Genomic DNA, 27237 nt, shown 5'->3' on the forward strand with positions numbered 1-27237 from the left:
TGTTTCCCTTCATTTTCCACCACAATCGCAGCCAGAACCAGAACCAAACCCACCACTTATTAAATGTACCCCATGGTCTATAGAGGAGATAGTTCTCCTACACAAACTACAGGGTCAATTCAGAGTTGAACGCAACTCTACCGCAGATGCTCCCTCTTTACGTGCATGGAAAAGGATGCGTATGTTCGCCTGGAAGCAGAGCTGTACGCATCTGTGCTCTGCCCTGCCCACTATCCATATGCGTAGCTTATTACTTATCAACATCAGCTCACACGTGCACCAGCCTATACTTGGGGTAAAAGAATTGTCTGAATTAGCTGTATTTACGCTTCCATCCAACTTTGTATAGCCTGCAATTATGCACTGTAAGGAAATGCAAATATTCATACCACATAAATTGATATACAATTAATTAAAAAGGAGGACTTATGACTGTTAGAGGGAAATGAATCAGACCCTCTAAAGTAGGGGTGGGCAATAAGCGGCCCCCCAGCTGTTGTAGAACTACAAATGCCAGCATGCCCTACTAAAACTGTTACAATGCATGCTGGGATTTGTAGTTTAACAACAGCTGGAGGGCCGCTTTTTTGCCAACCCCTGCTCTAAAAAGAGTGGACAAGTGAAGTTGCCCATAGCAACCAATCAGCTCCGAGGTAGCATTTATCTAGTATATTCTATAAAATTATAGGTAGAAGCTGAGTGGTTGCTAAGCCCAACTTATCCACTCTTTAGAATGTTTGATACATCACCCCCCAAGTCATCTACTATAGCATACACTACACACATCACATCTCACACACACAGTTGTGGAGGCTTACGCTACTTCTCACAAGGTTGCCTTATAATTACATCTTTCTCACTTTCCTGTACCTCTGTTCAATTCTTTTGTATTTTTTTCCCTAGTATTTAAAGCTCTAATATAGGTGGCGTGATCCTGCAAGTCATATTGTAGGACATCAGAGCACCCATGAAAGTGTTACAGGAGCACAGAAGAGAGATATATGTGGAATCTTTAATAACTAAATGTGCGAAAACAAGAGATATGGTAAGAACTTACCTTTGTTATCTCTGTTTCTACGAAGTCCATAGGGTCCACAGGGTTGACCTTGGGGTATAGCTGGATCTGGATCCACGGGCACCACGCAGTTAAAGCTTTGCTGCTCCCAGGATGCACTTGGGTCCGTCCTCCTCTATACCCCGCCCCGGCCACAGGCACCTCAGTTGGTAAGCAGCTAAGGCCGGAGGAGGAGACTAAACAGAGAGAAGGAAGACTGGAACACACAAGAAACCATACTCACAGAAATGGGAGACGGAAAACCGGTGACCAGCCACACAGCCCATTTGAAGCCAGGTGCGTCAGGGCGGGCGCCCTGTGGACCCTATGGACTTCGTAGAAACAGAGATAACAAAGGTAAGTTCTTACCATATCTCTTGTTTTCTACTTCAGGGTCCATAGGGGGTCCACAGGGTTGACCTTGGGGATGTCCCAAAGCAGTTCAACTAAGGGCGGGGACGCTCCTGTGCTGAAAGGAGTACCCGGCGCCCAAAGGATGCATCCTGAGAGGCGAAGGTGACAAACGCATAAAACCTCAAAAACGTCTGAATTGTAGACCAAGTAGCCGCCTTACACAGCTGAACAGCGGAGGCGCCACGTCTAGCAGCCCAAGAGGGACCCACAGAACGAGTGGAATGAGCCTTAACAGAGGCTGGCACAGGTAAACCCTCCTGTGCATAAGCCTCACAAATAACTGAACGAAGCCAACGGGCTAACGTTTGCTTGTTGGCAGGCCAACCCCTCTTGTGAAAACCGAAGAGGACAAACAAAGAATCCGACTTCCTAACCGAAGCAGTCCGGTCCACATAGATTCTAAGTGCCCGGACCACATCCAAGGAAGCCTCACCAGCAGAAAGATCAGGTGACTGAAAAGCTGGCACAACAAGTTCCTGATTAATGTGGAACTTTGAAACCACTTTGGGCAAAAACTCAGGATGCGTGCGGAGCACTGCCCTGTCCTGGTGAAAAATCAGAAAAGGAGGGCGACAGGAAAGCGCCCCCAATTCTGAAACCCTCCTGGCCGAAGCAATCGCCAGGAGAAAAATGGTCTTAAACGTCAGCCACTTGAGCTCCACTGACTCAAGCGGCTCAAAAGGAGGACCCTGCAAGACCCTCAGTACCACCGTCAAGTCCCACGGAGCCACCGGAGGCACGAAGGGAGGCTGGATCCTGAGAACACCTTGGAAAAAGGTGTAAACATCTGGCAGTGTAGCAATCCGTCGCTGAAACCACACGGACAAAGCAGACACATGAACCTTCAGAGAGGCCAGGCGTAAGCCGAGGTCCAAACCCGATTGAAGAAATTCCAAGATTCTGGAAACCCGGAACACCTGCGGATCATAGTTTCTGGATTCACACCACTGAAAATAAGTGCGCCACACCCTGTGGTAAATCCGCGCGGAGGCAGGCTTGCGTGCCCTAAGCATGGTACCAATCACTGAACTGGAGAAACCCCTAGACCTCAAGACGGCTGTCTCAAGAGCCACGCCGTCAAAGACAGCCGACCCAGATCCGGGTAAAGGCAGGGCCCCTGAGACAACAGGTCCCGACGCTGAGGAAGAAGGTACGGAGCGTCGATGGAGAGGCACCTCAGATCGGAGTACCAAGGACGTCTGGGCCACGCCGGAGCCACCAGCACGAGCGTGCCGCCGTCCTGCTTGAATTTCCGCAGAACCCGAGGAAGTAAGGATATCGGAGGAAACAGATACGCCAGGTGAAACGTCCATTTCACCGACAGAGCATCTACCAGACAGGCGCCTGCGTCTCTTGTCCTTGACCCGTAAACGGGCAACTTGTGATTGTGACGGGAGGCCATCAAGTCCAGCTCCGGCAGCCCCCACCTGTCCACGAGTAGCTGAAACACCTCTGGGTGAAGCGACCATTCCCCGGGATGCACATCGTGACGGCTGAGGAAGTCCGCCTCCCAATTGAGGACTCCGGGAATGAAGACTGCCGAGATCACTGGAACGTGACAATCCGCCCAAGCAAGAATGCGAGACACCTCCGACATTGCTGCCCGACTGCGAGTTCCCCCTTGGTGGTTGATGTACGCCACCATGGTAGCGTTGTCGGACTGCACCTGAACCGCCCTTCCGTGAAGAGCGGGGCCGGACGACTGCAGGGCCCTGTACACAGCCCGCAGTTCCAGGATGTTGATGGGGAGAAGTGCTTCTTCCGCGGACCAACGACCCTGAAGCGATAATGAGCCGGTCACTGCCCCCCAACCCCGAAGACTGGCATCCGTCGTGAGCAGGACCCAGTCCGGGATCCAAAAGGGGCGCCCCTCGACCAGATGCACCGTCTGAAGCCACCAAGCCAAAGACTGCCGAACCTCCGCGGACAACACCAGCATCTGAGAGCGGATCCGGTGAGGTAACCCGTTCCATTCCGATAGAATCAGCGCCTGCAGGGGCCGGGAATGGAACTGGGCAAATTCCACCATGTCGAATGTCGACACCATGGACCCCAGAACTCTCATAGCTGAATGGACCGACAGGCGGCAACTGCTCAGGCAACTGTGTATCCGCAGCTGCAGGGAGGAGACCTTCTCTGGAGTCAGGAAAATCCGCTGCTGACGAGAATCCAGCAGGGCTCCCAAATGAACCATACGCTGTGATGGAATCAGGGAGGACTTCTTCCAGTTTATCAACCACCCGTGTGCTTGAAGACAAGCAATGGTCAGGTGAAGATGTCGAAGAAGCACCTCCGGGGAGCTCGCCAGCAGCAGAAGATCGTCCAGGTACGGCAACAGACGTAGACCCTGACCCCGAAGGTGGGCAGCCATAACCGCCATCACCTTGGTGAACACCCTCGGAGCCGTGGAAAGGCCAAAAGGCAACGCCCGAAATTGGTAGTGATGGTTCAGGATAGCAAACCTCAGATACCGCTGATGTGCCGGTGCTATGGGCACATGGAGATAGGCGTCCTGGATATCGAGGGAGACCATATAATCCCCGGGTTCCATCGCCAGAATGATGGAACGTAACGTTTCCATCCTGAACCTGGGAACTCTGAGGTATCTGTTCAGAGACTTCAAATTCAGGATAGGGCGATGAGAACCATTGGGTTTCTGTACCAGAAACAGTAGAATAGTACCCCGTCCCGCGCTGAGACTGAGGAATGGGAACAATGACCCCTGCTTGTAGCAAGGATTCTATAGCTACCTGAATCTGACCAGCTTTGGTCTTGTCCAGAGAAGGACTCGTACAGAAAAACTGGTGGGGCGGCCTGAACCAAAAAGACAGGGCGTACCCCTGAGAGACTACTTCTCGAACCCAGGCATCCGTGGTGGTATTGTGCCAACACTGGGCGAATTGGAGAAGTCGGCCTCCCACTCTGGGGTCCCCCAGAGAGAGGCCCGTCCCATCAGGCAGCAGGCTTATCCTCCTGCTTGGAAGAAGGGCGTCGAGCACTCCATACTTGCTTCTTGGGCTTGGGTGCGGCCTTGGTCGCCGAATGTCTCGGGAAGGACTGGCCCTTGGCCTTACCCTGAACCCGAAAGGACTGAAAGGCAGAGCTCCTCACTTTAGCCGGCGCAGAGGCCGAAGGGAGAAAAGCCGACTTGGACTTAGCCAAAGTATCCACTATTCTGTCCAAATCCGGACCAAATAGTAAATCACCATTAAAAGGCAAGGCCTCCAGACCCTTTTTTGAATCTGCATCAGCCCTCCAGGACCTCAGCCACAGGGAGCGCCGAGCAGATACCGCTGCAGCCGACACCCTAGAAGTGAGCAGGCTGGCATACAAAGACGCTTCCCCAATATAGGAAGCTGCATCCCGCATCTGTCCCACTAACGCTCTCTGGATATCCGGAGCCTCATCAGGAAAGGTATCCTCCAAGGCATTGGCCCATGCCTCAATGGCTTTAGCCACCCAGGAGATAGCCATGGACGGGCGAGCCACCGCCCCGGAAAGAGAATAAATGGACTTTAAACAAGTCTCCACCTTCCTGTCCGTGGGATCCTTCAAAGAGGAGATAGACGGCAATGGCAACGTCGCGCTTTTGATCAAGCGGGTAACGTGGGAATCCACCGCCGGCGGAGTTTCCCATTTCCTGCAATGAGCTTCAGGAAAAGGATAGTTCGCCGCCAACCTCTTCTGTGGATGGAACCTCTTACTAGGTAATTGCCAGGCCGCCGCCATATGATCCGATAATTGATCAGACAGGGGGAACACAGTTGCGGTCACCTTGGCCTTTTTAAAATTAGGAAACTTCGACCTAGGAGCCGGCGCATCATCCTCAACATGTAGGATAGCCCGCACCGCCCTAACTAAGGCTGGAACATTAATGGAAGACTTAGCTTCCACCTCCTGCCCCATGACATCAGAGTCAGAGTCCTCATGGATTTCTCCATCATCTGAGGACACTTCCGAGTCCGACAACTGCGCAGCTAGTGAACTCACAACCGGACGTTTAGACACCCTTGGTGGCACATCACCTTGCAACATGGACTGAAACGCCGAGGATGAAGCCGCCAGGCTCTGTACGGAGCTGGATAGAACATCCACCCAAGGCGGAGGCTGCAAAGGCACTACAGACTGACACGACCCTGGGGAAGACTGCACATACACAGGCAGTCCCGAGTAAGGACCCACAGTCTGGGCCCCGGGGGAAGACCGCAACATTTGTGGAACCCTCGGGGAATGGGGGATGGTGGGCTGCGGTAACGCCCTAGAAGGGACCGCTGATGGGACCGATAACCGGTCCGCAATAGACGCCAGCACCTGTGAAAACATCGCCCAAGGAGGGTCCTGTGATACAGGGGGGTTGGAGGGGCCCGGTACCAGCTGGCACCGCCCGCACAGACCATCCTGAGATAAGTCCTCCCCATCAACTCCAGCAGCACAGCGTCTGCAGGAAAATAACACAGGAGCCACAGAGCGCTCAGTCTCCTCAGACATGATACCGTAAATCACAAGAAACAGGTATCACCAGAGGAATTACGGTTTTAACACCCGCGCACTCACCAGTATGCGACACAACAGCCCAGATATGGTACTGTGTAGCACACAACAGTATGTGACTGACCCCACAAATACGTGTTTTATATAAGTGAGGGTCTCAGAAAAACGCCCTTCCCCCACACACCTGCCGGGCTCGTAGGAGAAGGAAAGGGATAGGTATAAGCTGACAGTAAAGGAGAATAAGTCACAGACAGGCAGCACTAGCAATAGTCACATACAATGCAGAAAAGTTATACTCACTGCACCTTCCGCTACAATCAACCGCCCAGATTCAGTGTCTGGGCGGGCTATAGCGCTGTGTACACTGTCCTTTAGCAGGGGAGAGGTACACAGGGGGACCGGTCCACTTGATACCGCCTGGGAGTCTGCGATGTGCCAGTAAAGATGGCCGCCGGAGACCTCAGAGGAGGAGTGGCCGTAAGATAAGAGCAGCTCAGCGACGCCAGACTCCTAGTTGAAAGGCGCGCTGAGCTGAGGGGAGGAGCCGCTAGACAGGGAAGGCTGCCTCCCCTGGCTAGCAATTAACCCCCGGGTTGCCGGTCCCGCTACCAGCCTGATACCCTGGTGGTCTAGCGGACACGCGGGGTATTCCTCAATTGAGGGGGAGCCCGCCGCTAGCGCCTCCGGTCTGTCCCCAGAGACCGGAGGCTCCTGACTGCATTGAAGTATCCGCGGGGCGACCCGCGGCTTACCTGATCCCCGTCGCGTCCGGCAGCAGTCAAGGGAGTCCCCAGAGCCCGGCTAGTACAGGCTCTGGGGTCCCGCCGCGATCCCCAGAGCTGTACTGGCGTCGCGGCGCCAGCGGGGAGAAGGAGCGGCAGCGTGGACGTCCTAAAGGACAGTCTGATGCTGCCGCTCTAACAGTGTAAAAAAAGAAGAAAAAAATAAAAAATTTATCTTTTAAAATAAAGCTTAGGGGCTGCTCCTGCAGCCCCACTGCGACAGGTGACCCGACTCCGGCCGGGCACCAACTAAAACTGAGGTGCCTGTGGCCGGGGCGGGGTATAGAGGAGGACGGACCCAAGTGCATCCTGGGAGCAGCAAAGCTTTAACTGCGTGGTGCCCGTGGATCCAGATCCAGCTATACCCCAAGGTCAACCCTGTGGACCCCCTATGGACCCTGAAGTAGAAAGTTGTAATATTCTGTTAAAAGGACTTACAGTTTGATGTGGTCTTTGATGGAACCAAGTAAACACCTGCTGTCACAGCACCAGCAATATACCCACTTTCTACTAGTAGTTTGTGCTGGCTCACATGGGGGATGGGTCTAGTGAATACCCCAGTATAGAACAGGGCCACCCTAAGGACATAATTTGCTTTGTTGTGAGCTATGCACATTCTGTGGCCCCCTGGCTCCTCCAGGCAGCAACTGAGAAGTTTGGGCCGAGGTGACAATAGAATCATGAGACATGTTGTTAGGGATAGGCCGGGGGTCAGGAGCTGGCAGCACAGCACTGGGAATCAGTACACAAACCAAAGGTCAGTCATTAGCAAGTGTAGGGTTCAAAGTTGTACGCTAATCTGATGTTCACGCAATTGAGCGATTATCGATGATCTACGCATGCGTCACAGCCACAATGAGCACACGTGGCGATTGAATTGCGATTACGGTGCAGTGATTTGCAAGTGATGGACAGGAAGCGAACATTTTGTGGGAGGTAACTGGGAGTGTCAACTAAAATGGAGGTATGTTCCGGGCGGTTCTCCAGCTGTGTCTGTGATCCAGTACGCAGATAACATGGCTCTGGTGGACATTCTGATTGGCCAAAGACTCACTCAGGGAGTCGATGTTTGCATTATCTGTGTCCGATGCAGCGAATGTGCACGCAATTGCGGCAGGTGTGATGGCTCAGGTGGGCATCTCAGTACAAGTCCCGGCCGCTGTGCCATTAGCATATTCTCACAAATCCTCAACTGTGAAAATCTCATCTGTGGCAGCAATAGCGCACAGCTCTGAGTCAGCATTCATTCATAGATCTCCGGGGAGCCAATACATGGAGTAATGACCGGTAATCATCAGAGACGAGATGGAATACAGCGAGACCTGCAGGAATGCCAGGCTTGGTACTGTCAATAAGAGAGAGGTTATTTCATTTAATAAATAAAATTATCCACCATCCATGCGCTTTACCGTCGCAAAACGGCATATAGCATCCGCCTGCATCGTAAATCTCTTCTTCCACCAGATAGAAATGAGAGGATACTTGTGATGTGGGCACTCCTGTAACTGCCTGATATCACATCGCATAGAACTGAGGGCCTGATTCAGATCTGGTCGCAAGCGCTGAGCGCTCGCAACGGGGTCGATGGTGGCCCACAGCGCATGCGCACAACGGAGCCAGCTCCGTCGTGCGCATGCGCGAGACCCGGCTAGTGACAGGCACTCCGTCGCCAAGGGTCTTGCAACAAAGGGGGCGAGCTGTCAATGTTGAGTGACAGCTCGCCCCCTTTGGTGGGCGGGCCGGGGGGGTGGCTGCCCAAACGGAGGCGTTCCCATGAGAACGCCTGTCGTTTGGGGGCAGCCCCACTGACATCACTTGTGATGTCAGTGGAGAGATTCCGTCTCTGTTAGAGCCGAAATCTCTCTGGGGCTTGCGGCCACGAGACCCTACCACAAGGGTCTCATCGCAAGCCCGATGGTCGCGATGGTCTTGACCATCGCGACCCTCATCATGGCCGTTCGCTGTAGCTGTGGGTGGTCACCCACAGCTATGCGAGCGGCCAGGAGGCCGTTCTAAAAAAAAAAAAAAAACCCCGGCCCTGATTCAGAGCGAGCGCTTTCAGAGCGACCGGGTCTGAATCAGGCCCTGAATTCCCCCCAAATTACTTCCCAGAAGTTAAACACCACAGCTCTAGAGCAAAGCAAAGATAATTAGCAGTTTAATCTCACTTTAAGATGATGAGCAACTGCATGGAAAGTCATATGGAAAGACTGAGCTGTACGCAGATAACAGGCAGATATAGATGTAGATGCGAGAAGATCACCCAATGAAATGTTTCTCTCACTGCACAATGAGAGATTCTATAATTATGGAAGTTACTAAACATAACAAACAGAGGTAACGGGCCTTACTCCGAGGTGGAGGCAGGAAGGTAGCGGCTGTAGGGTAATGCTGCGGCGGATGTGTGTTTTATAGAGAAGCTCACCGGCTGCAACGCGAATCCATGGCCGCACCATTGGACCTGCAGTGGGTCCATGGCTGCCAGTGTCACGGGCATGACCGCTGCCGTGAGCCCCCACCCCACAGTCATCGCCCAAGAGCCCCACTGCAATTGCATGGATCTTTATGCAATATTGATCTGCGATCCCTACTGGTAACCATCAGGACACACGTGTAGTGCTTCTCGGACGCATGCGCAATTGTGCCCAATGCTTTGCTCTGAATCGGGCCCACGGAATGATTTGTACAGGCAGATGCTGTAAGTATATTGGTGTACGAGCATTGCTCATATGCATTTCATAAATAGTCATAGGTGGCTACACACAACTCAATATTTATTATGACATAATAAAATATAGAGAAACAAACAAAGCACTTGATTAAACCATTATGCTTGTTGGCACTTCCCAATACACAAACATTACCATTATTTGGTTTCACATTTCTGAAAAAAAAAAACTCACATTCAGCCCCGGATAGAAATTCGGTCTTCATTTCCCAAACTTGTGTTCCGTTTTGGACCTCTTATCACAATTATTATGTCTGAATTACATGGGTCCTAAAAATCTGTGGCGTTGGACAACAATAGGTTACTCTGGGACTGCCAAGGTGTAATTGCACAAGGTTGTACAAGGTGCAGCTTCTAAAGAGTCTTTGCGTCAGTGATGGCACAATATTAGGCTCAGAGCCCCTACAAGCGGCTGGGAAAAGGCTTGTAGTATGGGTTTTTGTATACAGTCCATTTCTGTAGCTTATGTCTTTTGCCATCAATGACGTGCGGCTTTACAGATTTTATTATACACCTCTGGAAAAGCGTTTTTGCAGTTCAGTTTCTCTCGCAGCTTCTGATACAAAGAAGAGTCAAACATCTCCCAGAATTCATCACGGCTCATGTAACAGTCTGCATACAGCATTTGGAAGCTGAACAGAGAAAGAAATAATTATCATTTGGAGGCAAATAAACAACTACAGGATGTAAATATGCATTTGGTCTGCTTGTATATGCGCACCAATGGCCTGTGTCAGAAACGGATGGAAATCATACAGTTGCCGCGTCTTTGTACTCAGCAGCTGTGTGATAATAGACTAATGCCACAGGAGGCGTCTTCTGTAAATAGACGTCACCTGTAGGCTTCTCTGATTCGCTGATGCATCCGAGGACGTTACCTGTTGCCACCCCCAAATGCCAGCAGCAAGTCAATCATGCTGCAGCATGTGGGGCACTGCAAGCAACATCACAGCCCCAGATCTGCGCATGCGTAGTGCGGTCTCTGCGCAGATCTAAAAACATCAGAGATGTATGTAAACGGGTTTCCGTACATCTCATGAATCAGACCCCAAGTAAATTAATGTTGCAACATCAGTTAAAGCACCAGTTAAAGCAACCACAGGAGGGTTATAATAAACAAATCACACTCTATGCTTCCGGCAGCTGTACAACGGATGCTACAGCAATTAGGGGCCTATTCATCATCGGAGGCCGCATGGCCCCTGATGATTAAGTATTGATCTCGCTGCAAGGGATACTTAAGTATCCAACTCGCAGCGGGAAAAACTTAATTAATCATTTCTTCGGTGCGGGGACAACTGCTCTGAAAGGCAACTGTCCCCTCGGTTAGTATCGCAACTAGAGAAGTAGCTGCATTACTTACCTCCTCCACGTTGGCGCGGCTACGCATGTGAAAAGGTAGCGAGAAGGCGGCAGAGGGATCCGCTTGGATCCCTCTTCGCATCCCCGGAACTCCTTCCCATAGGAACCCATATGAAGGAGCGGGGGATCAGAAAACTAGCGCCATCTGAACATGGCGCTTGTTCTTGCAAGCAAGCTCCAAAAAGTTTTCGGAGTTTGCTGAATATCAGGTGGCCCATTTGGGACCCCTAATGATGAATGGCCCGGTAACTAAAATATGCGGAAACTAGCTTTTCCACATGATTACCGGGCCATTTATCGATGATGAATAGGCCCCAAAATTCTATCCATTTCCTCAATAGGCAGATCAGTGATTAAGGGTAAAATAGTGTAGTATTGCACATTTGTACTGGAATAATATAGTTTTTTGTGATACTGACCAAATAAGTCCAGGCAAATAATACAGGTAAAGTAACTGCCCAATGAGGCTACAACTGGAATTTATATCGGTAACTTACCCATGAGCATCTCTGACAAACATTTCTAACTGGCGCATTGAAGCCTTGGCATCAAAGTGCTTTGTCTTGGGTTCCCCATATGCTCCAATATCTACATAGGCTCAGCCTCATTGCCCTTGGGATGTACCATGCCTGGCTGACTTGGTAATATGAATGGACAAAGCCAAAGTGGGTAAACCTGTAATAAAGAAAAGAACATATGCCTCAAAATGTAATATACAGTTACAGAGCAGAAAGATAAATGTGCTGCAACCTGGGACTCAGGAGTCCTGACAAAAGCCCAAGAACCACGGTTTATTACCCAAGATTTACATGATTTAAAACCCAACAAAGGGGCTGATACAGGGTTAGGAACAAAGCAAAAAAAGGAATTTGAGCCTTGGAAAACCACATTGCACTGCAGACAGGGCAGATTTAGGGCCTGATTCAGAGCCGGTCGCTATTTGCGGTCGTTCGTTCAACAAAAAGGGGTGGCTATTCAAATGAACCGTTCGCTCTTTGCGGTCTGTTCACGCCTCTATGTCTGAACGAGCGAACAAAACTTGCGGTTGTAATTTTGAAAGAGACGCCCCCTGGCCGCTCGCATCATACGTCATGTCTGCTATTTATTAGATTAATCGAGTACATCGACCAGCGTATGAACTGCTTGCTATTCTTGTGGCTGGTGTTTGCTACCACAAATTTGCGAGCAGTTCTGGCTATAAAATAACCCAGTGACGTGGTCAATGACGCTCCAGTATTAATTATGCACACCCTTAAAACACCCGTTTTGACCTTTAAGCACGCCTGCGTTCGGATCTCCACTCCCCGTTTTCAAGCACCTTCCCCTGTTACCACCCACAAACGCCTCCTCCTGTCACTCATTAGCAGGCATTCGCTATTTAGCGAACAAACGATTTTCAGCCGCACTGACTGGTTCGCGCATGCGTATAACGATCCGTACGCATGCGCAGTTGGGCAAACATCGCTCGGAGCGAACGACCGGCCGCTTACGAGCGGCTCTGAATCAGGCCCTTAATCTGCAGAGAGATTTAGGGGTAAAATGTACTAAAGGTCGATTTTAATTCTAAATCAATCAAGATTGATTTTAGGGGCTAAATCACACATCTACTAACACTGAAAAATGTATATAAAAAATTGTCTGTTAGTAAATATGTGATTTAGTCTCTGAAACACAACATCGATATTGATCGATTTTTTTAATAGATTAAAAACGACCATAAGTAACTTTGGGGGTCATTCAGACCCGTTCGCGAGCAAAGGATGCTCGCAAACGAGTCGATGTTGCCCCACTGCGCATGCGCACGATGGAGGGAGCTCCGTCGTGCGCATGCGCGAGACCCGGAGAGCGACGGGCTCTCCATCGCTCCGGGTCTTGCACCAAAGGGGGCGTGCTGTCGATGTTGATTGACAGCACGCCCCCTTTGGTGGGCGTGCCGGGGGCGTGGCTGCCAGATGGAGGCGTTCCCATGGGAACGCCTACCGTCTGAAGCCGGCCCCACTGACATCACTAGTGATGTCAATGGAAGCGATTTTGGCTCTGATAGAGCCAAAATCACTCCAGGGCTTGCGGCAGCGAGACCCTACTGCAGGGTCTCTGTCGCAAGCCCGATGGTCGCGATGGTCTTGACCATCGCGACCATCATCATGGACGCTCGCATAAGCTGTGGGTGGTAACCCACAGCTATGCGAGCGTCCATGAGGATGCTCCTAAAACAGGTAGGAGGGCCCTGATTCAGAGCGTTCAGCTCTGAACCAGGCCCTTTATCCCCTAGTTGGGAAGAGCACGTGCTAGCTCAAATTTAAATTCCAGTGTAAAAACAAAATTGCTCCTGGACATAGCTGCATCAAGCTCAACTCATAGGGCCTGATTGATCACGAATCGCAATTGCAACCACGTGCGCAGATTGGTCGATGGGGCGTACTGCACTTGCGTATGAAACGCCGTGTGCGTGATAGCATTGTGATCGCACAGTGATCACCCACGCAGAAAGAAAGCCATCGCAGAGTGAGTGATGGAGGTCAGTGTTTGGGGGTGGTGACGTGGGAGTGGTCGGAGAAACGCAGGCGTGCCAGTCCTTTTGAACGCCGTTGCATGGGCGTGCATAAATTAGCCACTGCGAAAGCATACGCAACTTGAGTACTCACTGCGTGCAATGCGGATAGCAATTTCCGAGTAAGGTCAGACCTGCTGTAATTGTGCGTGAGGGGCCGATGTTACTCGATGTTCCCAATGTAGACACAGGACTGCAAGGTATTACAGATGTGAGATAGTGGTAGTGGGCATCTCTATGCTGGCTGTACGACGGCTTTGCGATTGCATTCATTAGCATATTTTCACAGCAGACGTGTGTGTAATCGCAATAGCGATCCGTAGGGAATCAGGCCCTTAGTCTAGAATTCTTGACACTAAAGCCAGGTACACATTACCCGACCCGCCAATGCGGCACCTGATGGTACGATTGGAACGATATACCGGGCAGTTCGTACACACTGCACTATCCGGTGTCCCACCGACCGATACATTGTTCACCCTCTTGGCTTCGGCAGATGGCTCGCTCCATCTGCCATACATGCACGGTCAACGGAATGACCCCCATGTCGCTGTGCAGGGGTGCGCATAGTGCATACACGCTACACGATCCAGATGATATGTCCGTCCAATTCGCCATATCCTCCGAGAAATCGTCTAGTGTGTACCCAGCATTAGGGGAATATTTGCTAAAAGTTGATTTTAATTGATTTCGAAAATCACTCAAAATAGATTACCATCGATGTTGTGTGTGGGGCTAAATCACACATTTACTAATACTTAAAAACACAATAAAAATGTTGATGGATTTTGAATGATTTTCAATCGATTAAATATGATCTTCAGTAAATATACCACTAACACTGACTACAACTGAAATGAAATACAAACAGGATATACTGTATGTAGAAATATTGCACCAAAGATCCATCAACATGATAAGCTCTCACTAATATCTAAGTATATCACATTTAAAAGAGTTAGCAACAAATCAGGCTACAAATAAACACAGCAGCATTTGAGTCTTGCACACATGACGTGTTCAATAGTAGGAGTTATAGAAGCAGTTTCGGACTGGTCGGGGACCTTGCACTTTACAGATGCATGTGCCTACTATCTATAACCAGTCTCCCAGTGCTTCTTCCTCCCAATTGTCCTGCCACATCAGCCTGCATATGGACCGGACCAATGGTAACTACCCAATGAGGATGGTCTCCTGTTTGTTTCTTACCTACTCAGGGAAGGGTTTTGTCCTTTTACTCTGACAACTAGAAAGCCTAAATCATTTTAGTGATCTACAGGATTGTCTTGAGCCTTAATCCTTGCTTGATGCAGATAATGGCTGTGACAAATGTCAGAGTAAACTACCTGCAGATTAATCAGGACTTTGTCCTGCCTGTATCCTCCTGCAGTCCTGGATAGCAACCCAGGGCAACCTGCCTTCCTACTATAGATAAGGGAATGATTTAGCAGAGAGTCTTCTCCAACAGCTAACAGGCTACAGAGTGTGGCTCTATTGGGGCCTAGTAGACAGGGCAAGCAGAACTCCCAGCGAAAATTGGACGTGTGTTTAAAAGGTGGAGGTAATTCCATCTCTGGGTGGTGGGGTGCAAGTTCCACCACTGTCCACATTAGGGGTGTCGCACACAATTTTTTTTTCTTTCTGGAAAGGGTTCAGACTCTGGGATCCGATATATTTCAGGTTTTCAGTGCATGAGGGTTGTCAAAACCCAGGTTTCAGCTGACCTCCAATGTCCATTCCTTACTAGCCTCACTTTCTCACAAAATATTAAGTATTCCTTCCTGTGGTAGCAGGAGGGGCACCATCTGTCTACAGGTGAGCCATTACCAACAGTGGCGTAACGAGGCCAGGGTGAGCGGGGCACGTGCCCTGGGTGCCATGACAGGCCCGGAAGAGAGGAGCGCCGCCGGCCAGGGCAATGTAGAGTGTGTAGATGTGCTACACACTGGGATCGAGTGTGTGATTCCAGCACCAGCAGTCCAGTGAGAGGTCCCCAGTGGGACACATCAGTGGCCGGCGCTGGGACAGTGGACCTGATTCAGCGGGCGATCACAGCTGTGAACGCTAATTGGCAAGCATTTGGCTAATGCTTGCCAAAGCACCGCCGACATAAAGACTCCCACTGCTGCTATCTCACATCCGTCCACTGTCGGTCTTCTGTATAAACATCGGTACCATTGATGCACATCGACCACTCACGCAGCATTTACAGCTGGTCTGACCTGATGCAGACACTGCAAGTGTCTTAGCACACAGTGGGCTCTCAAGCTGCATATGCAATCGCCGTGGCTGATTTAGCAGAAGAATGCAGCAGAGGACTGGAGAGTGGGAAAGTAAAAGAGCTAACGAAGCTCTCCACTGCAGCCTCTCCCGCCAGACAGGTAAGCCTTCTATGAGGCCTTCCCGTCATTAACCCCTCCCTAGACCACCAGGTTGTCGGGCACTAGACCCGTGGTTGTAATCAGGCCTTAGGTCTGTGGCACTGATTAGTGGGCATCAGGCCCATGCTCCTGTAAGTGACCTTGGGCAATAGGACCAGGCCACAAATTTTTTTGGAGGGGGCGCCATTTTTCGATTTGCACTGGGCGCCTAAACTCCTCGAACACCCCTGATTACCAATTCCTAACTGGTAGGGAATAATCATGGAAGACTGTTTCAAGGATTGTGGGACATAACGTTTTGGGGCAAGAAAAGCATCCAAATCAGATCCAGTAGTCTGAACATTTAAAAAAAAATTTTTTGCAAAACAATAAAAAAAAAGGACACAGAGGAAATCATTTATCAATAACAAAAATGTATTTTTTTTGAAGCTTGCCATATTCTCTGTACATTGCAGTAATAATTGTTTAGAACTCACATTAATCTCCTTGTGGAAAGCAGTGATGGATTTTTGTAGGCATTTCATGGGAACAAGCATATCCTGAACCACGTGGTGCTGCTCATACAGCCTTCGGATGGTCTCGCCCTGGGTGAGCTTTAATAAGGAGATTTTTGGAGGAACCATCCAACCAAACAGGTACCGGAACACTGGGTGATTACCAAAAGGAATTATGGCCCTGATTCAGAGCCGGACGCTCTGACCAGAGCGCTCGCTCTGAATCAGGGCCCACCTCCATAATTATGGAGCGTCCTCCTGGACGCTCGCATAGCTGTGGGTCACCACCCACAGCCTATACAAGCGTGCAGGATGATGGTTGCGATGGTCTTGACCATCGTGACCATCGCCAGTGCGACCAGAAGCCTGTGGTTGAGTTTCTCAACCGCAAGGCCAGGAGTGATTTTGGCTCTATCAGAGCCAAAATCACTCCCACTGACATCACTAGTGATGTCAGTGGGGCCGGCTTCTGACGGTAGGCGTCCCCTTGGGAACGCCTCCGTCTGGCAGGCATGCCCCTGGCACACCCAACAAAGGGGGCGTGCTGTCAATCAACATCGACAGCACGCCCCCTTTGATCAGACACTACGAGCGAAGGAAAGTCCTTCGCTCGTCGCGTCTCGCGCATGCGCACAATGGAGCTCCCTCCGTCGTGCGCATGCGCAGTGCACACCATCGACCCACTTGCGAGCGGACAGCCACTCGCGAGTGGGTCTGAATCAGGCCCTATGTCCTAAAACAAAGGGAGAACAAAAAGAAAAGTTTATTACAAATTTTTTGACACACGGTTAATAAATAATTTATTAATAAACGATAAAGCTCTTAATACTTCTGTAACGTTTTGGAACAGGCGATGTTTATCGACATGATATTACAAATCTAGTCCTACTAGCAGCACTGGTACAATCCTATCTTTCTAGAGCACTTGTGCACTGGCGGAGCTGGACACCTACCTGCAACTCCCAGAAGATACTCCGTGTGTGTCTGTGATAGTAATGCCGTAGGGGGATGTACTCTGTTCCACTTCGGTTACTCTTCAAATAAGACTTAACATGTTGGAAAAACCAAGGTTTCCAATAATTTCCAATATTATTGATCTTTAAAATGAAATAAAAAAAAGTTAAGGATTAGGTTTGGGTCAAAAAATAAGACAATTTATAAAAGAATATTAGATATGGGAAATCCCTAAGCAAAACATTACAATATGCTGGTATTACACCTCTCCAATGTTGAAGTAGACAGGACCCGATTCAGAATTAAATGTGAGTCAGTTTCACAGACAGATCTTACAATTTTTAGCAACAGGAGCTGAAATGTATCTATAGGTGATTCTGGGCCATGCAAATCTCAGTCACGTTTTACTAGAGGTTGAATGGGTGTAACTGGGTAGCAATTGGGCATTCGCATGTAGACGAGGTTTACAGAGGGGCGTGTCGTTGGCGTATATGCAAAATTGTGATCTAAGCAGTGTTGAGCATTTGCAGAGGTCCATCTGATAGCAGACGGATCTTTTACACCATTTATAGGACTGACGCTGATAGTGATGACGGCTACGTTCACGGTAGGATGGATAGGTGCAGTCGTATAGATGCGCCCAACTCTGAATATGGGACAAGATCCGGATTTATCTCCGGGCACACAATGCAGCTGCACTTGCAACCAACTAACATTAACTCTAAAACAAGTCCACAGTGAGTACATTTAACAAGTACATAATGGTAACCCATTCATAGTCATTGGATCTCACAAATAGTCATTGTAAAGCAATTCTATAAGCGGCTTTAAATTGTCAGAATACCCTTTAATAATTGTAATGCTCTCTCTGCATTGACATGTAGGATTTACTAAGAAAGCAGAGGCAGAAACTTGGGGGTAGATTTACTAAAACTTCTAAAAAGTGCAGGTGTTGCCTGTAGCAACCAATTAAGAGTGTAGCTATCATTTAACTAGTACATTGTTGGTTTTTCTGCGCCTATGCTATTATTAACCTCAATAACCTTAATTTCCACTCATTTCCAGTCTATTCTGAACACCTCATATCTCACAATAGTGTTTTTATGTCCAAAAGGTTGCACCGAGGTAGCTGGATGACTATGCTAAGCGACACGAGTGGGCGGCACAAACACATAGTTCATCTAGGAGTGACACTGCAGTGGCAGACAGGATGGCAGTTTGAAAAACTAGGCCCCAAACAGTACATAATGCAAAGAAAAAAAAGAGGTGCAAGATGGAATTGCCCTTGGGCCCTCCCACCCACCCTTATGTTGTATAAACAGGACATGCATACTTTAACAAACCAATCATTTCAGCGCCAGGGTCTGCCACAAGACTGTGGCTGAAATGATTGGTTCGTTTGGGCCCCCACAAAACAAGCTGGCAATTAATCTGTCCCTGCACAAACTGGCTCTACGGAGGCAAGATGTCGTCCTCATCCTCCTCATCCACCGATTCCTCACCCTCTTCAGTGTTGTGTACATCCTCATCCTCACAGAGTATTAATTCGTCCCCGCTGGAATCCACAACCACAGGTCCCTCTGTACGTTCTGGAGGCTGGTCTCCCTGGAAGAGTTGATAATTCATTTTATGAACATCTTCTTCTCCACATTTTGTGGAAGCAGCCTCCTACGCCTTTCGCTGACAAGGTTCCCGGCTGCACTAAACACTCTTTCGGAGTACACACTGGAGGGGGGGCAACTCAGGTAAAATAGAGCCAGTTTGTACAGGGACCTCCAAATTGCCTCTTTTTCCTGCCAGTACAGGTACAGGACTGACATGCCTACTTGGATGCTGTCACCGATGTAATCCTTTAACAGACAGACACAATTCACAAAGACAGAAAAAAAAGAAGAATTTTTTATTTTTTGTGGAGTGCACTTTGAGGGTTACACCACCCTTTAAGAAATGAGCCAGCCAGCCCTTTACTTATGGGACACAGGCGCACGCTTGGCGCTGCTCCTTTGTTGATGCACGTGCAACCACAGTGCACACAATTCACAAACACAGAAAAAAATGTTTTATTTTGTTTGGAGTGTACTTTGGGGGTTACAGCACCCTTTAACGGTCAAGCCAGCCGGCCCTTTACTTATGACACAGGCGCACGCTTGGCACTACTTTGTTGATGCACGTGCAGCTACTGCGCACACAATTCACAAACACAGAAAATATTTTTTTATTTTGCTTGGAGTGTACTTTGGGGGTTACAGCACCCTTTAACGGTCAAGCCAGCCGGCCCTTTACTTATGACACAGGCGCACGCTTGGCACTACTTTGTTGATGCACGTGCAGCTACTGCGCACACAATTCACAAACACAGAAAATATTTTTTTATTTTGTTTGGAGTGTACTTTGGGGGTTACAGAACCCTTTAACGGTCAAGCCAGCCGGCCCTTTACTTATGACACAGGCGCACGCTTGGCACTACTTTGTTGATGCACGTGCGGCTACTGCGCACACAATTCACAAACACAGAAAATATTTTTTTATTTTGTTTGGAGTGTACTTTGGGGGTTACAGCACCCTTTAACGGTCAAGCCAGCCGGCCCTTTACTTATGACACAGGCGCACGCTTGGCACTACTTTGTTGATGCACGTGCAGCTACTGCGCACACAATTCACAAACACAGAAAATATTTTTTTATTTTGTTTGGAGTGTACTTTGGGGGTTACAGAACCCTTTAACGGTCAAGCCAGCCGGCCCTTTACTTATGACACAGGCGCACGCTTGGCACTACTTTGTTGATGCACGTGCGGCTACTGCGCACACAATTCACAAACACAGAAAATATTTTTTTATTTTGTTTGGAGTGTACTTTGGGGGTTACAGCACCCTTTAACGGTCAAGCCAGCCGGCCCTTTACTTATGACACAGGCGCACGCTTGGCACTACTTTGTTGATGCACGTGCAGCTACTGCGCACACAATTCACAAACACAGAAAATTTTTATTTTTTTTGCACTTGGGGGGAGCACCCCTGATGGACAGAGCACCCCCTGGACAACACTACAGCACCCCTTTAGGACTGGGACTCTGCACAGGACTTTGGAGTGGACACAGCCCCTATGGACAACTGACTGCACAACACAGTCCAGCCAGCCCCTATGGACTTTGGAGGAGTGGACACAGCCCCTATGGACAACAGCAGCACAGCACAACACAGCCAGCCCCTATGGACTTTGGAGGAGTGGACACAGCCCCTATGGACAACAGCAGCACAGCACAACACAGCCAGCCCCTATGGACTTTGGAGGAGTGGACACAGCCCCTATGGACAACAGCAGCACAGCGCAGCACAGCACAACACTACACTGCACTATACTACACTACACTACACAGCCCAGCCAGCCCTAACTCCCACCCTCCCTCTTGACTATCCACAGCCGAGTGAGAAAATGGCGCCGACGCGGGTACCTTATATAGGATCCAAAACCCGCAAGACCCGGAAGGCGGGACGATGACGTATTGCCTCGATTTCAGATCTGAGTCAGGCGGGAAAAGTCGAGTCTGACTCGGATCGGGAGGGGTTCGGATTTCAGAAATCCGAACCCGCTCACCCCTAATATATATATATATATATATATATATATATATATATACACACAGCCACATATAAACGGAGATAACCATATATATATATATATATATATATACACACACACATAGCCACATATATACACAGATAACCATATATATATATATATATATATATATATATATACACACATAGCCACATATATACACAGATAACCATATATATATATATATATATATACACACAGCCACATTTATACCAACACTGAAATATAAGGAACATATGTGCTATTATTACCTTGTTATGGTACCACGTTATCCCTGAGCCGGGTGCTCTCCTGTGATGTACTTAACAACTACCTCCACAGCCTGCACTCTGCCTGTCTCCACCTCAGCACTCTCCCCAATCAGTTCCCTCTTACAGTCTCACTAATAGCTCGATCCCCACAGCTCCTGGACCTCACCTAACAGAGAGGAAGGAAAGGGGGGGTGGGGGTGTATTCAGCATGCGGGACTCGGGAGCCGGGCATGCTATCCTGATGGGAGATGGTCCTCGGGAAAATGGCTGCCACTCCTTAACTCTTGCACACACACCTGTTACTATACATATTCACACTCTAGTGCCCAGACCTCCCCCTAGTGCCTGCTTCAGCGTGACATGACCAGCTGCTGGATTCTATGGGGACGCGGAGCACTGTCCAGCGGCAGCGGAGTCTGTGCTGCTAGGAGGTGACTTCTAGGGTGGGGCGATCGCCACAATCGCCCCCCCCCCTGGATCCGCCAGTGAGCCATGCTGCAGCACAGATGGTTAAATCAAATTAACTGGGATACTAATTAAGTCACCTGTGCTCAAGTATGGCTATCATTAAAACCAGGACTGTTAGTGTGCCTTGAGGGCCGTGGTTGGGAACCCCTGGCTTAGTGAATAGACCCCCTTGTGCCAAACCACCACTGCTTCCACCGCCTATATTCCCAGCCCAGGGCTAAAACTGATCTCGACAGGACTTGGACATTGCGGTAGTAGACGGGGCTGACAAAGTGTTCTGCTGCTGCCTGCATGTAAATCACGCCATCTATTCAGCACCTAAATTAGACCCAAACAGAGCAGACGAAGATGGGTACCAGGCCAATCTCAGGCAGAACTGGCTAATACGCTAGATTGTAAGCTCTCATGAGCAGGGCCCTCTCTACCCTCTGTCTCAGTTCTGCTCCTTCTTTAGCTGCCTCATATGTTGTGGTTCTGCTGTAGGATTTTTTTTTTTTAATGTATGATTTGTTAAACCGACCGTCCGTCACTGAGAAGTTTTGTGTCTCCTTACAAATAACGGATAACCTACGGAAAAAAGGGGGAGAAGGACAAGCGCCTGATAGTGTAATATACAGTATTAAGTAACAATTAGTCCAAATTAGGTATTCCGATGTATATGCGTGCCCAGGGGCGTTTTAAGAGAGGAGGGGGCCCGTGTGCACTCCTCGTGCGGGGCCCCCTCCTCTCTCCCTGGTGGCTGGCAGCCGACTGACGCGGCTGGCCAGCCACTGGAGCATTAGTAGACTCCGGGCACTAGAGTGTGCCCGGAGTCTACTGCGCATGCGCAGAACACCGGAAAAATGGCCGCGGTGGCCATTTTTACGGTGTTCAGAGCAGCAGTGACACCCGATGTGGGACCTCGGACAGGTAAGTTTAAAAAAAAATGTGGGTGCAGTGTGTGCGGTGCGGGGCCCCCCTGGACCCGGGGGCCCTTGTGCCCCGCACACACTGCACCCATTATAGATACGCCACTGTGCATGCCATGTATACACTTGTCAGTTAAGCATATAAAGCAAATCTAATGCTGCCCATCCACTAGGCGATTAAACCTAGTGATGGATCGATAACGACGGTCGTTATCGCTCTGTCGCTTGGTAATCGCCTGCAAATCGGGCAGTAAAATGTTAAAACGACCAGCGATACGCACGCCCGCTGGTCGTTTTTAACATCAGTCATCGCCCGAACATGACGGTCAATCTGACGACCGCCATCATGTTGCCAAGTTCAGGGGACAATTGATCTGCATACACTGAATGTTCAGTGTATGCACTTCACCCCGCGGGAGACGACGACGACGTCGTAATCGTGCCGTCATCCCCGCATCGTGTAGTGGATGGACAGCATTAAACAATCAGCTTCAGGGCTTCCCACCAGGGAACAACTTCAGATACCTCCTTCCGCTTAGATATACGTTCGTCACCAATGATATCACAGGAACGATTTATGGATATCTGACGCGTATACTGCTGTACTGCCAGTTGCAGACGGTCTGTCTTCGCTCTTCAAATAAAGACTGCCTGCGGTGCCAGCTCTCTTATTTTCTCCTATCCCACAATTCTCCTTCTGGTTGTTACTGATAGGCAGAGGGAGGTTGGATCTCATCTCCTCATCTCACAGCAACAACAAAATGGCTGCTGTGGAGGATAACCTACAACTGAATGGACAGATGTTCCTCTGACGTTCCGGCCAATGATATGGCTATATTCTGGACAGATAACTTGCTAAGCCTGAATTTAGGAATCAGCGTTTGCACTGCTCTATAAGAAACCAAAAAGGCAATTGCAACTTGCACCAGTTAAAAGCCAATGGCCGATCAGTTAGTAAAAGTGCACGCAAAAGTACCGTATGCCATCGAGCCATGGGGTCTGATTCTGAGCCGCACTCCACGCCGATGTTCCCGGAGTACAGTGATTTTCTGCTACTGTGCATACGCAAAAAAAACCCCTAAGAACTCTTACAGTGCATGCGTTCCACTGTGTGTACTCAGAGAGGGGCAGATGACACGGAGAAGCAAGGTATCAGAATTGTACTGGAAATTTGCTGGGCGGTGACTGTGAGGCGGCTATTCACAGACACGGAGATGGTCCATCTTGTGGGCGTGTTATGGGAGTGTCAGGGGCGTGCCACTGAACTGATTGCACACACAGATGCTTAATCGCTCACATTGGCGGCCATTGGTGTGGATTAACAGATAGACAGTAAAAAGGTCGACAGTGTCTAGATAGACACCAGATGTTAGACAGTCAATAGGTCGACACTAAATGTCGACATGTAAGAAGGTCGACATGTACAAATCAGCGACAAAAATTGTCGCCACATGATTTTTTTATATTTATTTTAGCCATAATCTTCACCCTAACCCTCCCTCCTGGTGCTTAACCCTAACCGTCAGGGTAGGTGCCTGAGCCTAACAGTCCCTTCTAGTGCCTAATGGTGCATACACACTGTCAGATTTTTCTTTATTTAAAAAATCGTTCAATCGCTCATATCTGAAGGAAAATCTGACATATCTACAAATAGAAAGTATGGTGGTCGCTCAAATCAGCTTAATGATATTGCCCAGGTGCTTGTAAAGGGCGGGGTTTACACTGAACCAGAGAAAAAAAAGGGATATTCCCTCCAGCACACTGCAGCAATATTGGCAAAAATACTTGAATCCTACATGATAACAGAAGTCAGAGGTATTAGTTGCATACATTTGCGTGAGGTCACTGGTACCTAGTGAATTAGGCTGCAGTCTAGCAGACGGCTTTCACTTTGAGATATTCCGTTTGACATTAGCTGAACAAGAATATAACACCAGAGCACAAATACATAATATTATTTTTTATTATTATTATTAATAATGAATATCCTGCAAGTAAACACGTCCGCTAACTAACGAGTGACATGCAATCAGGAAGCCTGATTAGAGAAGATAATTACTGGTTTCTGAATATCAATGCTACTCTTTGGGAAATATTAATTGAATAAGTCATGGTTTACTTAAAAGTAAGCGCCATCTGGAGACGCCTCGAAAACGCTTAGTCACAAAAAAATGAATAGATGTGAGCGATTTGTCTGAGTAAATAAAGCAATATAATTATACTAATGATTAAGGCTATTAGTAAAATAGCTGCAAACTACAGCAAAACATGATGCACCAAGCTATAAAGCATGCCCATCTGCTCTAATGATTAATTTGGCATTAAACAGAAGGATGAAGTCCACGCTTGCACTCTACGTGAACATAAGGCGTGGACAACATTGCACATCTGGGTCTGGTAGTGGAATGGACATATACAGATTATGGGGGCAACCATGCTAGCTGGACCAGTATGTACCTAATCATTTACTAGGAACCAGTGACATCATAAAGGCACTGCCTAATATTCATGAGGCCTGCCTAATATTCATGAGGCCTGCCTAATATTCATGAGGCCTGCCTAATATTCATGAGGCCTGCCTAATATTCATGAGGCCTGCCTAATATTCAGTGAACAAGTAGATCAGCATGCAAAATAGCTGCATTTGTCATGAGGTTATGTAACAACTGCACAGCATTCTCATACCCCTTTCAGGCATACACCAAAAACCCGGGTTTTCGCTATATGTGAACAGAAATGACCCGGGTCGAAGTCCTGGGTCCATGACCCTGCTCTGTACCAGGGTTTTCCCGGGTGAACCCCTGGTAGGCTGTAGTGTGAATACATCCAACTCAGGTTTCTAGACCCGGGTTTTAAGAAATCTTTCTCATTGGCTGTTCCGTGCACCTGCAGATGACATCAACTGCAGTCACCCGGACCACGACAGGGGAGCAAATTAATTTAAGTGTGTATTATTTTACGTTTAACTTTTTTATGTGAAAATTTTGTCTTTGTATAGACCAAGACTTATATTCATAATTATCTTATATTGTAATGTAAACATTTATTGGTTTTCAATAAAAAAAAAAAACACATTGGAAACAAAGTTTGTGGCCTTTACTCTAAAAATGGTAATTTTTATACTATGTCATTACTGTGAATAAAAAAAATTAAAATAAAAATGTTCCTTTTAAATCCATACCAAATTTCAGGGCAGACCCGGGTTTAGTGTTAATGTATCCGACCCTGGAATTTCCCGGGTTTTGGTGTAGTGTGAATGGGGGTCTCATCGATTTTGTCCCTCACTATTCTACCTTCTCCATCCATCGACTTCAGCTTTGTCCCTCACTATTCTATCTTCTCCATCCATAGACTTCAGCTTTCTGCCTCATTATTCTACCTTCTCCATCCATCGACTTCAGCTTTCTGCCTCATTATTCTACCTTCTCCATCCATTGACTTTGTCCCGCACTATTCTACCTTCTCCATCCATCGACTTCAGCTTTGTCCCTCACTATTCTACCTTCTCCATCCATAGACTTCAGCTTTCTGCCTCATTATTCTTCCCTTTCCTTCATTATAAATCATTATTCTACCTTCTCCATCAATCGACTTTGTCCCTCACTATTCTACCTTCTCCATCCATCGACTTTGTCCCTCACTATTCTACCTTCTCCATCGACAATGTGCCTCACTATTCTATCTTCTCCATCCATCAACTTCAGCTTTCTTCCTCGCTATTCTACCTTCTCCATTCATCGACTTCATCTTTGACCCTCACCATTCTACCTTTTCCATCCATCGACTTCAGCTTTGTCCCTCACTATTCTACCTTCTCCGTCCATCGACTTCAGCTTTGTCCCTCATTATTCTACCTTCTCCATCCATAGACTTCAGCTCTCTGCCTCATTATTCTACCTTCTCCATCCATAGACTTCAGCTTTCTTCCTCATTATTCTACCTTCTCCATCAATCAACTTTGTCCCTCACTATTCTACTTTCTCCATCCACTGACTTTAGCTTTGTCCCTCACTATTCTATCTTCTCCATCCATCGACTTCAGCTTTCCTCCTCGCTATTCTACCTTCTCCATCCATCAACTTTGTCCCTCACTATTCTACCTTCTCCATCAATCGACTTCAGCTTTGTCCCTCACTATTCTACCTTCTCCATCAATCGACTTCAGCTTTGTCCTTCACTATTATTCTACTTTCTCCATCCATCGACTTCATCCTTCACATTTCTACTTTCTCCAACCCATCAACCTTAGTTTTGTCACTTAGGATTTTACCTTCTCCAACCCATCATCATCACCTTTGCCTCTTACGATTCTACCTTCTTCAACCCATAGACTCCATCAACCTTAATTTTGTCCCTCGCGATTCTACCTACTCCAACCCATCAACTTCAACATTGTCCCTCACAATTCTACCTTCTCCAACCCATCAACTTCATCCCTCGCAATTCTTTCTCCATACCAACAACTTCAGTTTTGTTGCTCACGATTCTACTAATTTTTCTGAAAACTTCTAAAACAAATTATAAATAACCAATACTTAAAATAAATTGTTTTTGCAGCAGTCACCTACAAGCAACTGTAGCAGCTATTTTGTCAACCGATACACAAGAACGCCGTTACGGAACCAGCGACACCACTGAGGAACTTCACAGCTATCCCGTATTGTACCTGTAACACTCTTTTGGTAGTGTCTACAAAGCACCACGCAATGACCCACAGATAGCACTACATGTAAGGAATGAGACTGTGCTTTTGTGCACAAGTTACTCTATGCTATAATC

This window comes from Taudactylus pleione, unplaced genomic scaffold (genome assembly GCF_031769625.1).
Source record: "Taudactylus pleione unplaced genomic scaffold, aTauple2 ptg001008l, whole genome shotgun sequence".
In the NCBI taxonomy this organism is placed as follows: Eukaryota; Metazoa; Chordata; class Amphibia; order Anura; family Myobatrachidae; genus Taudactylus; species Taudactylus pleione.